Source organism: Heterocephalus glaber, unplaced genomic scaffold, assembly GCF_053883595.1.
Source record: "Heterocephalus glaber isolate CG9 unplaced genomic scaffold, H.glaber_assembly_v1.0 deba00001509, whole genome shotgun sequence".
Classification (NCBI taxonomy): Eukaryota; Metazoa; Chordata; class Mammalia; order Rodentia; family Bathyergidae; genus Heterocephalus; species Heterocephalus glaber.
The window spans coordinates 5695846-5709787 of record NW_028258325.1 but is presented as its reverse complement, the minus strand read 5'-3'; the positions used below and the strand labels follow the sequence as shown (position 1 = coordinate 5709787).

At 42.3% G+C, this 13942-nt stretch overlaps 1 long non-coding RNA gene and 1 pseudogene across 2 annotated transcripts in view; both read right to left on the bottom strand.

The window, feature by feature from the left end:
• Positions 1-13942, bottom strand: part of LOC110349697 (uncharacterized) — a 196577-nt gene that overhangs the window by 106021 nt on the left and 76614 nt on the right. The gene's annotated exons all lie outside the window — the stretch shown is intronic.
• The window catches only part of LOC147825055 (CKLF-like MARVEL transmembrane domain-containing protein 8 pseudogene), a 92846-nt pseudogene that overhangs the window by 26569 nt on the left and 52335 nt on the right, over positions 1-13942 (bottom strand). Inside the window, exon 1 of the transcript XR_015441270.1 lies at positions 1-13942. This exon is cut by the window's left edge and continues 26569 nt beyond it; it is cut by the window's right edge and continues 52335 nt beyond it. The product of XR_015441270.1 is annotated as a CKLF-like MARVEL transmembrane domain-containing protein 8 pseudogene (transcript).

Sequence of the window (13942 nt, the reverse complement as noted above, 5' to 3'; positions counted from 1 at the left end):
TTAACCCAATTGATAGCCAATAGAAATCAATACCTGGGACTGGCCAGAGTCTGTCAGTTCACCAGCATTGGTCATCCTGGCATCCCGCTTTCTCTCTAGTTCTTTTAATTTTCTCAGGCCTGCATCACAGACTGGGCAGGTGGGGACTAGAGACTTACTGCAGGAGTCTCTAGCAACTGCTGCCAACTCAGAGCAGATTGCAGAACCTAAGATCTGAGAGCCCAGAAGTGCAAGCTGCAAAAGGTGGGAGGAAATAGCAGTGACCTGGGCCCACAATCAACAATGTCCATATAATCAACATCCCATGGACATTGGCAGAGGTAAAAGAAAGCTAACATTTCTTCTACAGGAGGAAGATGGAAATATCTCAAGTGGACAGTTGCAAATCTTGCTAATGAGAATGACCCTGCTTCAACTCCTGAAAAGTAAAGGCAATGGCTAGCCAGTTGAATGGATGACTTTTACTTGCCATTAGAGACCTGCACACAAATTCCACAAACATCCCTATGAATGAGGGAAGCCTGGGCATAGTGGGGTCAGCATGTTGCTCAATGCAATATCACCCCTTGGATTAAACAGTGCAGGAAACAAGTAGACAACTACTTCAAACCCATCTCACATTTCTTGAGTGTATTCTTGAAGGATACAATGGAAAGTCATGCCTGAAGACTATATACACCCTTGGGCTGAAGGAGGTGAGTGATTTATACCAACCAATATACTTAACCATAGATAGGTCCAGTCCCAAACCTCTAAGAAAATTTCTCCATTTATTTTGCATTTGTTATTTTCTTTGTAAACTATCAAACTATTTATGCCACATATTTAGAATCAAAACCACCATTGGCCAAGGTTGTGTGTTTTGAGTGACATGATAGTTGCTGCACAACTCAACATCTAATCCACCTTTGGTTTTGTTGTAGAAAATTTCTATCTCTAGCTTCCATTTTGTTGGTTTCCCTATCAATATTTCCATTTTGGTGCAATGTTGACATCAGCAGTATCAGTTTTTCTTGGCCATATACAAGGCCAATATAAATCTTTCTGAAATCCGAAGATTGTACTATACAATTCTCTATTTTGAAATTGCAACACATCTGTGCTTCAGCAGTTCATGTACTGAAATTGAAATTGCAACACTTCATTTGGAATCTCTGCTTTGTTCCTACATACAGTTCCTATACTGGTCAACTTGTTGCTCCCATCTCCCAAACTAATTGGAATATGACATTTGACAATTGGTTTACCAGTTTCCAATCAATGTTACACTTGTTAACAGAGCACATTCTGTTCACAATATCATTTGGTTTGCTATACAAAAAAGGATGTGATGGCTGAGTTCTAGGATAAATTTCTAAAAGCATAAATCTTCACCTCTCCAAGGGCATGAATTTTTATGCCATATTTTGCACATTTGCGGGGGCCTGTACTCTCTGAAGCTATAGCAGCCATTAAATGCTGCAAGATGTTCATGAATAGTCATGTTGTTCTACAGACCTCAATCCCATATCCATCTCTTTTCCATCAGTATTTTACATTCCTGCAATTACCATGACAAAGCCCTGCTAAGTACAATGGATCTATGAATACGCTTTCGGTTCAGCTAATGAAGTGTTATAATACATAAATTTCTGAATATGGCTACTGGTGCATACAGAACATTTTACTTGTATTTTGGCCTTTGTGTATTTCACAACATCTTGTAGCATTTCATGTTACAATTGCCAACACTGAATGGCAATGCTGTCATTCCATTCAAAGATTTTACCTCTGCCAAGAGCCTCACTAATTTTTGGACTAGTTCTTACAGTGGATCTTTCCATTTGGTTGCATGACCATTTTGCAACATTTCAGCTAGTCAAATATGCACCCACATTGCTGTTTTCTTCATCATCTGAATCAAGGAGGTCTGCATTCCCTATATGCTTCAGTCAATTCTTGCTCCATTTCACTGTCACAGGAATTCTGGCTCACATGGCCAACATCAAAGTCATCATAATCATTACCATCTTATAGCCACATCACTCTTCTGTTATGAAAAAATGTATTTTACCATAATGGACCATCATCATCCATGCACGAGTAATCTGATGATTCACTTTTAACCTCATTCAAAACTTGCAAATCTGGTTTGTCATGTGCCATGGTATTGAATTGGGCTACTTCTACCAGAAAAATCGAAAGGCAACTTTTTAAAAAAACAAATCCTAAATCCTAGAATGGTGGGTGTGTATTGCACCCTCTGTGATGCTCAGGTAAACATATGGAAAACCTGTTAAAGGAAGCATCATGTGGGTGGAAAATCTGTTTAACACTTTTGTACAGGTGCACCCACCTCATCTGTCATACTAAGTGGGTAAACACAAAGATTGCTTCTTGTATCCCTCAGGCCAAGGTACAGTACTGAGACACAGCTGGCTACTGTTATGCTAAAGTAAAAATTTACAATAGAAAAGGGATGTGTTTGTGAAATCCAGGGTTATGCTTGTTAAACTAGAGTTACAATTCCATCCTTCCACCTCTATGTCCATCTTCTCTTCCCAAATGTAGCTCAGGGCACAGGAATAGGAAAGCACTATAGCTCATTCATGAGACTAGAGTACTGTGCTGTAGGACATCTATAAGAATGTGCAGCAACAAGAATGTTCAAGGAACACAGCCTTTTTTGCAATTCTTACAAAACCAGCCATTCTTGGCCTCTATCAATAATAACCACAATCAAAGAGAGAAGTGAAGCCATATCCTTTTAAAGGCCAGGATGCTAAAGGTCAGATATGTCTGCTTATACATCATGGATAGAAAGAATTGTCTTTATCCAAGACAACTCAGGAGGAATTAGCATAGTCCTATTAGCCTAAGCCTTAGGTACACCAGCTCCTCCTCTTCAGCCAGCTGCTGAGGGCAGCTGCCTCCAATCTCCTTTATCAGGCAGCAGAGTCTAAATGAACTAAGTAGGTTGAGAAGAAACTCACTGCAAGATATATTACCATCCCTATTTTTCCTCAGGACATGTCTGACTTTCCAAAAATTTTACTAATCCATGTTACTATTACTCAGCCATACTGAATGAAATCATGCATGATTTGTAAAGGTTTCCCTCAACTACTAATTTTAAAGCAAGGACAATTCCTCCTTTCCACTTCTTTTGGAAGAAGGCTATGTCTATGTGAGGGGGGAAGGGTCTTTTCAAATTTTGCTTTTTACAAAGAATTCTTTATCTTTCCAATCCAAATTGTATTCATGCAGTTTGGGCAGTAAGGATATATAAAGTCATCAACATAAATTGTTCCTAAGGCTCTTTCCTGTAAGAGATAACTTAATAGCCACCAGCCTGAACTATATGCATAAGTTATTTTTATTCTATTTAGAAAGAATTTTCAGGAGGCATTGGTAAGGTTATTCACCAGTGATAACTTCTAGTTGCATATGTAATTGTGGTCATAATTGAGGCCTTTCTTTGACAATCTATGAAGAGACACAAAACAAGTCCCATCAGAGAGCCAAGCTTTGAAAATATGGCTGTGGTGGAAATTAACCACCCCCTGTATTATTTCTCAAAATTAATGCGATTTCTACAAAGTGACATGAACTAGGTTAATACAGGGATCCCTACAAGGACTGAGTTTCTACCCTGAGTATGCCAAGTATCAAGCACTAGAATCAAAAAACAAGATTTTGAAAATCAGAAGCCCCTATATGCTGATACATAGCAGTACATTCTGTCTACACTGTGGTCCTATCAGTGAGTTGGGTTCATAAATACAATCAGCTTCCTTCAGGTTGAACCATGAGGACTCAGAATGGGCTCATCTGCCACCTCACCTCAGGATAGTTAATGCCAGTCTCATCTTGGATCATATTGCATAGGATTGATGGCAGCCCAAGATCAAAACCAAATAGAAAACAAGCCTGTCAGATTTTCCTTATGATCCCAAGTTGTGTGTGAAGTCACATAGGAGGATGTATAATGAGCCAGAAACCTATGCATTTCTACAGAATGAGGGAAGGAAAAGCATACGATTTTTAAAGCCTGGGTGTGGCACCCAGTAGTGACACAGGCCACGTGAAGACAAAAGCCAAGGTCAAACCCTCCAAGAGTCAGAGTCAGGCCTGTCATGACAACAGGAAAATGATGCCGTCCTGGTCCCGTCACTCTGTAAGTTATGCCTGGAGGGTTTTCTAGGCAACATCTGTCAGCCTTCCTTTGAACAAAGCAAGGCCTCCTCCCAAGTGGACACCTGGAAAACTTCAGGGCCCAGCGAGCCTGGACTTGATACTGCAGCAGCTCTGTTGAAAAGAGAGAAGTTGGGTGCCTGGGCCCCTCCCATGGCCACAGGATCCACCGTCACCAGCTGGGACAGAGCAGCCTTCTTATACAGTCACAGCCATGCTCAAGTGTAAGGATTTCTTATTCAAGTGCTGTAGTTGAATGGTGATCGAAAGGCATCTTAAGTCATAACCCCAGGAACATGTAAAGATAATGGTTTAAGCCTCAGGAATCATTGCCATTCTTCTCTGTAACTACCATTCTTGCACTTCACTTCTCAGTGGACACCAAAGCCATCATTTATGTGATTCAAGGCAGCTTCTCTCAAAAATTTCATGGCAGTGGGGTGGTTGGTGTGTGCACACCATTTCTATTTGTGCTTTGGTGGCCTTTAGTCATCCCTATGCAGTATGATCCAGATGACTGGAGCTAGCTTTTCCTCAAGGTGGCAGGCAAGGGCCAGCATTGCTGTGAAGGCAGCTTCTCTCTACACAAATACTGTCTTCTACAAAAAAAACAATTCTCTTTGATATTATATTATTGGCAAGTGAAGTAGGAATGCCTATCCTAAGCCACATGTGACAAGGAAGCCACGTCCATGTAGCAAGGAACAATATAATTCATTACTAGTACTAATTGTCATTGTGCTAATCAAGACCTTGAGGAAAGACTCAATCTCAAATAATGGAGTTGCTACCCTCAGAGGTACAAATATAAGAACAGTAGAAAGTCATCCAGTTATACTCCACTGTATATATAGAAGGTAATTTCCGTCACTACAAGATACCAAGCTTAATACTTGGAATACAGAATCAGTCAAGGGTTCTAGACTTCAAGATAATGCATTTTCCGAGAATATCTCTTGAATATCCGGTTCATCCTAATCTGGTCAATCTTGAATACTATACCACTTATTTCATTGGGAAATGCCAAAATACAGCTTCTATGTCCTCGGTCAACATTTAATCCAGAAGGACTATGAAATCAAGGGTTCAGATTTAATGGTATCAAGTTGACCCCATCAATTGTGTCAAGGCACCACAAGAGAACCAGCCCCATCACTAAACCTACGTAACTAATGACACCCATCAGTCACCTGCCCTGTGACTGGTTGGACCTCCAGAGAGGTTCAGACATTTACTCATAAGAAATCATAAAAAAGTTTTCCTTTAATCAACTCACCCCAACAGATAATGACTGTTACCACAAAGAGGATGCACCTATGTTAAGAGCTCAGGACAATCATATTTGGAGCTCAACCTGAAATTAGGAAGAGGGACAAATTTTGTCAGGGCTGGAATCCACCTGTGTTACACAGCATGGCTACTGCCAACACTTAGATCCTGAGCTCTACACGACAGCACAGGGAGCCCATAGCAGGAAAAGTTGACCAACTGAGGTCTCAGAGCAATGGCTGTGGAAGCCTGGTAGACACAGCTGGGTGGACCAAGGTTTCCAGGAATCACTGTCTATGTCACAACTATTCTAGGGTGAGATGGAATGAACACCTCCCCAGATGAGGTAATGGGATACCTCAGCTGGGCCTTTCCAAATTCTCTGCATGGGCATGACCCTTACATGGAAATAAGGACCAAGAGTATGTAGCATACAAGGATCAAATCATGATAAACTGGGTCCAGAGGGACTGAGCTGATGGAATCCTTTATCACCACACAGCAATGGAAAAGCCAAGGTCAAACACATTTGACACCTACTTGAGGTCGGCAGTGTCTGGTCCAGGAACCAGAGCAGATAGGCCAGGAGCTGTAAGCAGGAGGCTTTCAAATATATTTCATCTTTGCTAGGAACCTTAAGTGGGAGAAGAGCATGAAATGTAATAGGCTTCCTGAAGTTATGGCAGCTGAAGAGTGATAATGGTGGAGACAAACTTCTCACCAAAAAGAGCACTGATTATTCAAATTCAAATGAAATGCTGGTAATTCTTAAGAGCTCAGTTTGTAGAGAAAGTCATCTTACAAGAACCACATTCAACAAAATAAAGACTTCAGATGTTATTTTCTCCATATAAAATGAATTGCAATAATTGATTTATATTATTCATGTGAAGGTAAAAATCTAAATCCTTTTCCTCCATTGCGTCTCCATGAAGTGATATGAGCTGTCCTAAGTTAAAGATGGTAGAAGAAATGAACACTCATGACATGCAAGGAAAATATACCCACCGAGGTAGAGGTAGGTCCAACATAAGGTCTAGTCAGAATATCACTATTTTTGTGGAAGAAAAAGCCTGAGATTGGAGGCAAATCATCCTTTAAATATACTGAAAGTTAATTATGGCCAATGGTTTTCAAGACCGTAACTCAGGTCAGGCATTGAGGAAGGCAGAGATGGGCACTTCCTAGAGAAGACAAGTGAGTGTGAAGTCAAAACTTGCCAAGAGGGAAAGGTGGAAGAGTGAGCTCCTGGCTGAAGTAGGCACTGAGACCTTCCTACTGGCAGGGACATCCAGGTGGTGGGCATTTCCTTCAGAGTGACAGGCCCCCCAGGTCATATCCTCACCACTAGGCCCATGTGCAGTCATGCAGAGCCCATTTCAACAGACCAGGGGAATTTATGCAGCAGTGGGCAGGGCAAACTCTCATAATCATGGCAGTTGAGGGGTAAACGACCAGGCTCTTGTCCCCATGGAGGAACATTATGACATCTACCTTCTCAAGACATTCAGGCTCATAGGACTGAGTCCCAATCACCTCTAAGTGACCAGTTCCATATCATCCTCTCTTCAGTTCCTGTGCTCTTCCTCTCCTGCCTCTATTCATTGTCCCTTCCTTGGATCTTCTACATGACTTCCACAAAGTTACTAAGCAGAGACAGATAGGTGACCCCTCAATATGTCCTTTTCCTAATTAGAATGCATGAACATGTTATATCACATGTCACGGGGGTTGAAGTAAAACACTGAGAGGAGGTAGGTCATCAGCTGGCTGTAAGATCATCCTGGGGGGCCCACTGCCACAAGGACAGTTAAGGACAATGAGAGGGAAAGTGGAAAAGAAAAGCAGTCTGGGGAGCAGATAGATTTGCACATGCACTCCCAGGCTTGAGATTAAAGAGGGGCCTGAATTAGAGAGTGAGCATAGGGCCACACCCAAGGAATGCAAAGGCCTCTAACAGGTGGGTAAAAATCAGGAGACATTGTTTTCTGGAGCAACCTGATAGAAGCTCACCCTAGCCCACATCTTCATTTCAAGGAAATTGATTTTCAAATTTCAGATCACCTATAATACGAAGTGATGGTTTCACTTAAGCTTTTAACTTAGTAGCCATTTGGTAAATCTACAGAAAATATTTTGTGAGCTATTTTCAGTTTCACAGTCTAGGTCCAGGCAAAATTTAAGTCCCTGAGATTGCCTTTACAAACCATAGGAAGAGCCTGTAATTGCTTTCCTGGAAACCCTGGTTAAGAAAAAAAAAAGTATCCTCCTAGCTTTCCCCATCTACCCATGTTTAATTTCAAGTTCAAGTCAATAAATGCCATGAATTAGAAATTAAACTTTACATGGAGAAAATGTATTTACATATGTAGTTTCTTTCATACAAAATCTAACCACAAACCTTCCCATGGAATGTTCTGTGGGCCCACAAAAGTTCCTTACTGTTAAGGTATAAACACAATCATATCCAATTTTTCTACAAAACAAAAAGAAAGTAGTCTCAAAAGTGGAGATCTCCTGGGAAGAGCCAACTGGATTGGCTAAGTGGAGACTTCCCAACGTCCTCCACCCAGAGAGGTAAAGCTGCTGTCAGAGGCCTCACATTTCCCAGCAGACCACATGATCCCTTGCTTTCCAAGAGCTGTTGGTGGGTATAGCTATGAGAAGAGGTAGAACACTTCTCATGACACCCAGCTACACAGTAATACCTTTTAACACCTCTGAACCTCCCCTACCTTCCCATAATGCCAGCCCTGGCATGGGCTCTTTGAACTACCTGCACAAGTAAACACTAGGAATACAAATCTGGAAAAATTAAGATTTGGGAAGCAAGACCAGCTACCCAACATTCAGGCAATATGAAGATGGGAATGATTTTGGACACCTGCTCTTTGGATTGGGGGATATGGAGTCATTCCTGCCCAAAGAAGGCGTCTTACGACTATGGAGCTACAAGATTCCTCCCTTCCCATTCAAAAACTTTCAAGGCAATTACTCATTTTTGTTTAAGGAAGTCTGCATTCAGCTCTTTGCTTCCTCAGGATGGATTTCTAAGAGACAACACAAACCAATGAGATTCCTGACATTTCCAAAGCAGACCTCAATCTGACATGAGAAATGACCTGCTTCCTACAACAGGTGATCTGTGGATCAGGAGCATCAGTCCTGCCAAAAAGCCTGGACAGGAGGTGCAGAACCAGAGGTTCCTAGGACACTGTACACATCATTTTCCCACTCACATCAACTGAACAGCTCCAGGGATAACCAAGCTCTCTAATCTCATACGGCCAGTGCCTCAACACACAGAGCCTATCTGGAATAACTTCCTGTGGGCCCCAAGACAATGTGCAGTATGAGAAATACCACCATCAAGGAGCTGTGAAAGCAAGCAGTGCTCATCTAGCTGCAAATATGGGTCTCAGGGCACTGTCTGTCCCCTGAGGGACATCACCTGTTGGGCTGTCAGCAGCACAGGAGTGGAGCTGGGGAAACTCAGAGCGTGCAGTCGAGGTAGCATCCCAAGATATATCCACATAAATCTACTCCTCACCCAAGGCAGATCACAAATGGGAGCTGTAGCCACAGGAAACCATCACATCCCACAGGAAGGCAATGAATCACATTAAGTAAACCTGTTAGAATTACACCAGACTTCTCTACACAAACCTGAAAGGCCAAGAGCCCTTGAAGCGTTAGGCCCTCAAAAACAACAGCTTCTAACCATGACTATGTATCCTGAAAACTGTTCCCGCAAAGCTGATGGAGAAATAAGGTTTTCCATGACAAGGAGTACTTCAAGAAATTTATGACCACCAACATTACAAAAAATTCTCAAGGATATCCTAGAAAGACAATGAAGCCAATCGTGCCAATAAGTTAAAAAGAATAAATATACCTGGTGGTATCAACAGCTAAGCAAAAGGAAATCAACAGGAAGATGATGCCGTGACAGGAGTATGTCAACACCTGTCACTAATAACATTCAATGTGAATGATCTCAATTCCCCACTCATAAGATACAGATTAGCAGGACGAATCAAGAAACAAAATCCAATGATGTGCAGTATACAAAACATTTACTCTCTCAGTGTCTAGTGATCCACCTTTGGAACACCCATAACAGAAACTAATGAAATATGTTACCTAGAAAAATGCAAGGAACAAGAATTTGAAGAAAATACATGAATTTCATGCAAAAATTAAAAAATTTCAATCCGAGTTTTTGAATTAACCCATTTATGACAGATTTTAAAAAATCAAAGGATAGAAAATATTCCATGCAACAGAAACCCAGAAAAAAAAGCAGGAGCAGCTAATTTCACACAGATTTCAAGCCAAGGCTGACCAAGAGAGACAAAGGTTACTACACACTGGTTAAAATAACAGTTCAACAGAAGAAAGAAATGGCTCAAGTCTTAAAGATCTACCTTCTGAGGATGAGAAATTTGGAGAGAAACAAGGAAGCATGTTCATGTTATGGAACATATTGGCCTACGTGTAACACTACTAACTTCCCCAGAGGCAATCATCCTGGTTGTAACCATCTAACCCCACTCTAATAGTCCAGACACCCAACAATCTGGGTTCGGTCAGATATGGGCATCTCACATCACTCATTCCATGCTCCCATGAGCACCCTAAGAACCTGGTGAGAGCCCCATTTTAGAGCTGGCCAAGAGTATCCTGCCACAACACACCAAGGTTATGCCCAAGGTCAGCCTTATGACCCTTTGATTGGGAAACGTTGTAGACTTAGGTCTTAAGGCATTTCTCCACAGAATCAAACAAAGAGGGCATCAGTAGTGAAGACCAGAGGGCAGGCAGGAACATATAGGGTATGTCTACACTACAGGGTGGCAGACTTGGAGGTCAGTATAAGAAACAGCAAAAACGTCTGACACAGGTTGCATAGACAAGAGCTGTGCTCACAGGAAATAGTCATGATGTCTCATATTGTGGACAGCAGACTTATAGCTCTGCAATCCAGGAGAAATTTTCAAACAAGACAACCCATTTGTGTTCTGAAACATACTCCCCTTCCTCAAACAGCCATAACTTCCCCAGAGGCAATGTCTGGGCTGAAAGGAGCTGACCCATTTTTCTAGATAAGTATCTGAACACAGAGCCCTCTGCACTCAACTTGACCCGCATTCTCCCATGCTCATGCTAAGTATCTAAATTGACGGGACCCTTATGCTCAGGGTTTACCAACAGGACCCTGCCTCACAGCAGCTTGAGGGTCAGCAGAGCTGTCCCAGGAGAAGGGACCCTTCCCACTTCCCATGAGCAAACCACACCTTTGTCTGACACAAAGGCTGAATTTTTCTCCTGCAGTGTTGTTTCTCAGAGACTTGTGAGAAGTGCTCCCCAGAACAGTACCGAACATGAACCAGAGAAAAGTTAAGACTAGGAAGGGGCCAAGTGTCCGACATTTTCTCTCCCATGTGGACTGCACACTGGCAGATGTGCAGTTTTGATTCTAATTCAATTGAAAAATCATCCTCAATCCAGGGCTAGAAATGTACTTTAGAACTAATTATGAGGACAAAAATTAGTAGGATGAACTACATACACCATTAAGTTTTTGATCTAGTCACTTCTGAAGCATTCTGGAAAAAAAAAATCAATAAATCACGAACAAAATCAATTTCCTGAAATGCTGCAAGCTTACTCCAGAAGGTACAAATGCAATTTTCAAATGGAGCAACTTGAACCAGAAAGCACCAGGGAAAAGCACCTGATACCAGGTTGTTCGTGGCTCCTACCAGGTGGCACATATGACTTCTGGGACCCAGAAGGCTACAGGCCTCTCCTTGCATGTGAAGGAAATCAAAGTTTTTCTAGCTCTACATTCATCTGTCCTCCCTCAACACACTCACTACACTAAGGATCATCACTTCCGGGGTTCTGTTGAGAGGACAGCCCTTGATCCAGTACCGCAGGCAGCCAGTGGTGCTGGTCTGGGTAGCTACTGCTGAGAGGAGCTCTGCCTTTTGTGCCAGGAGCCACACTGACCCACGGGAGATACCAGCCCTGGAGCTCAGATCCCTGGACTCCTAACTTCAGCCCTTCACCACAATGAAGGGCACAGAGCTCAAAGCCTTAAGACGGGAAACCACAGGTGTGGGAATCTTGAAAAAGGTGCTGGTGGCACAGTAAGTACTGCCCATTAAACAGCTTTGGAAGTTAAAAACTTACGACATACACACACAAAAAAGTTCTCCCTGTGAAGCTAGAAGACAGAAAACTCCCTGGGGATCCAACCCAAATATTCTCAGATGGGAAGGAAATTTGTTTGAAACAAGATTGTCAGGGAGGCAACATGGAGAACTAAGACCAGAACCAGCTTGGATGATGGTCCCAACTGCCATTCGGACACACATGCCTCTTGGAGCAAAAACCCAAGCAAAAGAGCTTGAGAACATTACCCTTAGAGGATCAGGACAGGGATCTAACTCATCTGGATTAGGCTTGGCCTAGTACAGCAATGGTGAACATTTTAGAGCTTTCAGTGATATACACCCTGCTGCAGCACACGTGCCATAGGTTTGCCACTACTGGCTTAGGATTACAAGCAAGAGGTTTGAATTAAGAACACATCACTTCTTCCCAATCTTCCCAATCGGACCATGAGGCTTAAATAGGGAAGAACACATTCCAGGTCACTGCAGGTTATCAGACTAATGAGAAGGTAGAATGTAAGATGCTCTACTCCCATCCACCCAAGAAAAGATCGCCTAAATTCAAATTAGTCCTGCTGAGAGAATGAAGATACTGCTTCAGTATCAAAGAGGAACAGCAACACTTTGATTCTCTCTCTCCCTGGACACTAAGATAGTGAGGTGTATGCTCTCAGACATCCAATGGCACATTAAAATCCTGCAGATGTACAAACTTAAAACCTGAGCACCTATGTCATTCCAGTGTGCAATTTTCTATTTTATGGCCTTCACAGTCTCATTCAACATAGACCCAACCATAGGTTTTTAAAGAATATGCATTCAACCCATTGTGGGTTTATGAAAAAGCCTGCATTTCTTAAAGACAGTGAAACAATCCTTAGAATTAACACAAGTAAAATTTTCTCTCATTATCAAAGCTCTCAATGATTGGGTTCTGATCACATTTCTGGGTAGCAGAAATGGAGACAAGGCTGAATGTGATACAGCATCTAAAGGATGTCTTTCCGGGAGAGAGAAAAGCCACCAGTCCAAGAGGATGGATGCAGGAAACTCAGATGTGCACTCCTGTAAGTGCGGAGCCCAGCTCTTCTCCGGAAAGGGGAACCACTGCTTCAGGCACAACTGTGAAAGACAGCACCTTGCCTGTTCTCCGTATCCCACTGCAAATTCCTTCCTTTGATCTACTTTTCAACCACTGACCTTTTACCAAAATTTCAGGTGACTGCTTGGCCAAAAACATATCCCTCTGGAACCATCCAGACTCCATTAATAGGAGCTACACTCAGGTAAGACATCATGCTAACACATCCCACCATAGGAAATGTCCCTCAGGTAGTAGCTCTGATTCACAGGAAGGGAGAAATTTGGGTAAATATGAGGAAATAATTTCAGATTCAAAGTGTTATTCCACTGCACTAAATACCAGCCTTAAACTCGTGATGCAAACTGGCCAGTCTCAGTCCATCTGATGTCTCCCGCAGAAGAACAGTCAGAACTCAGAACAGGACTTCAGACACATAGTGGTCTACTTGGTGAGGACTATGATGCCCTAGACCTCTGGGTTGCATCTCAATGAAAATACCTCTGGCTCATGGTTTTACCTCATGAAAGTCACAATTCTACGACCACCTTGGTCACCATGTTGCCTGTCATACTGCTGGGCTTACCTGTCTGCTCCACATCTTAGATTGGGCTCATCTCAGAAGAGCAGGGGCCAATCTTGACAGGCATGATCCTCAGCCTGAGACAGACTTATCTCTAGCAAAGGCATCCAAAGAGATTATGGGAGATATCTAACTCCAACCTTCTTGCATTCAGCCCTTTATTTCCTCTTGGTACATTTTTAAGATGTTCCCTCCAAGTCAGTCTCCTGAGAGCTGAAGACCAAATATGTGGCAAACTGAGGTGAAGTCCTGAGTACTCTGAGCAACAGTATTTCCTAATCAACATCTAATGATATTGGCTGTGGGAAAATTGTAGTGCTAATCTCTTTCAGGGCTTCTGTAGGGCAATTTATCACTTTGACTACTTCAAGTACTCTGGAGGGGAAAGAACCCCTTACAGAACACCAGGAATGTAAGGTTAAACATGGACTAGGCTGTATCCAGCGGACTCTGGATAATGCACTTCACACACAGACCTGTCATCAGTAGTCAAAAGACATACCTTTGGAAGAACTTCCCTTTATAGCATTACACAGTAGAAGCAGCACTTGCAGAGTGGCAGGTTAACCTCTAAATATCTGTGCCTACGTAAAAGCAATGAACATATTCACAAAAGTAGCCAAAGATGTAAAACAATCCAAGGCGTGTTTATTA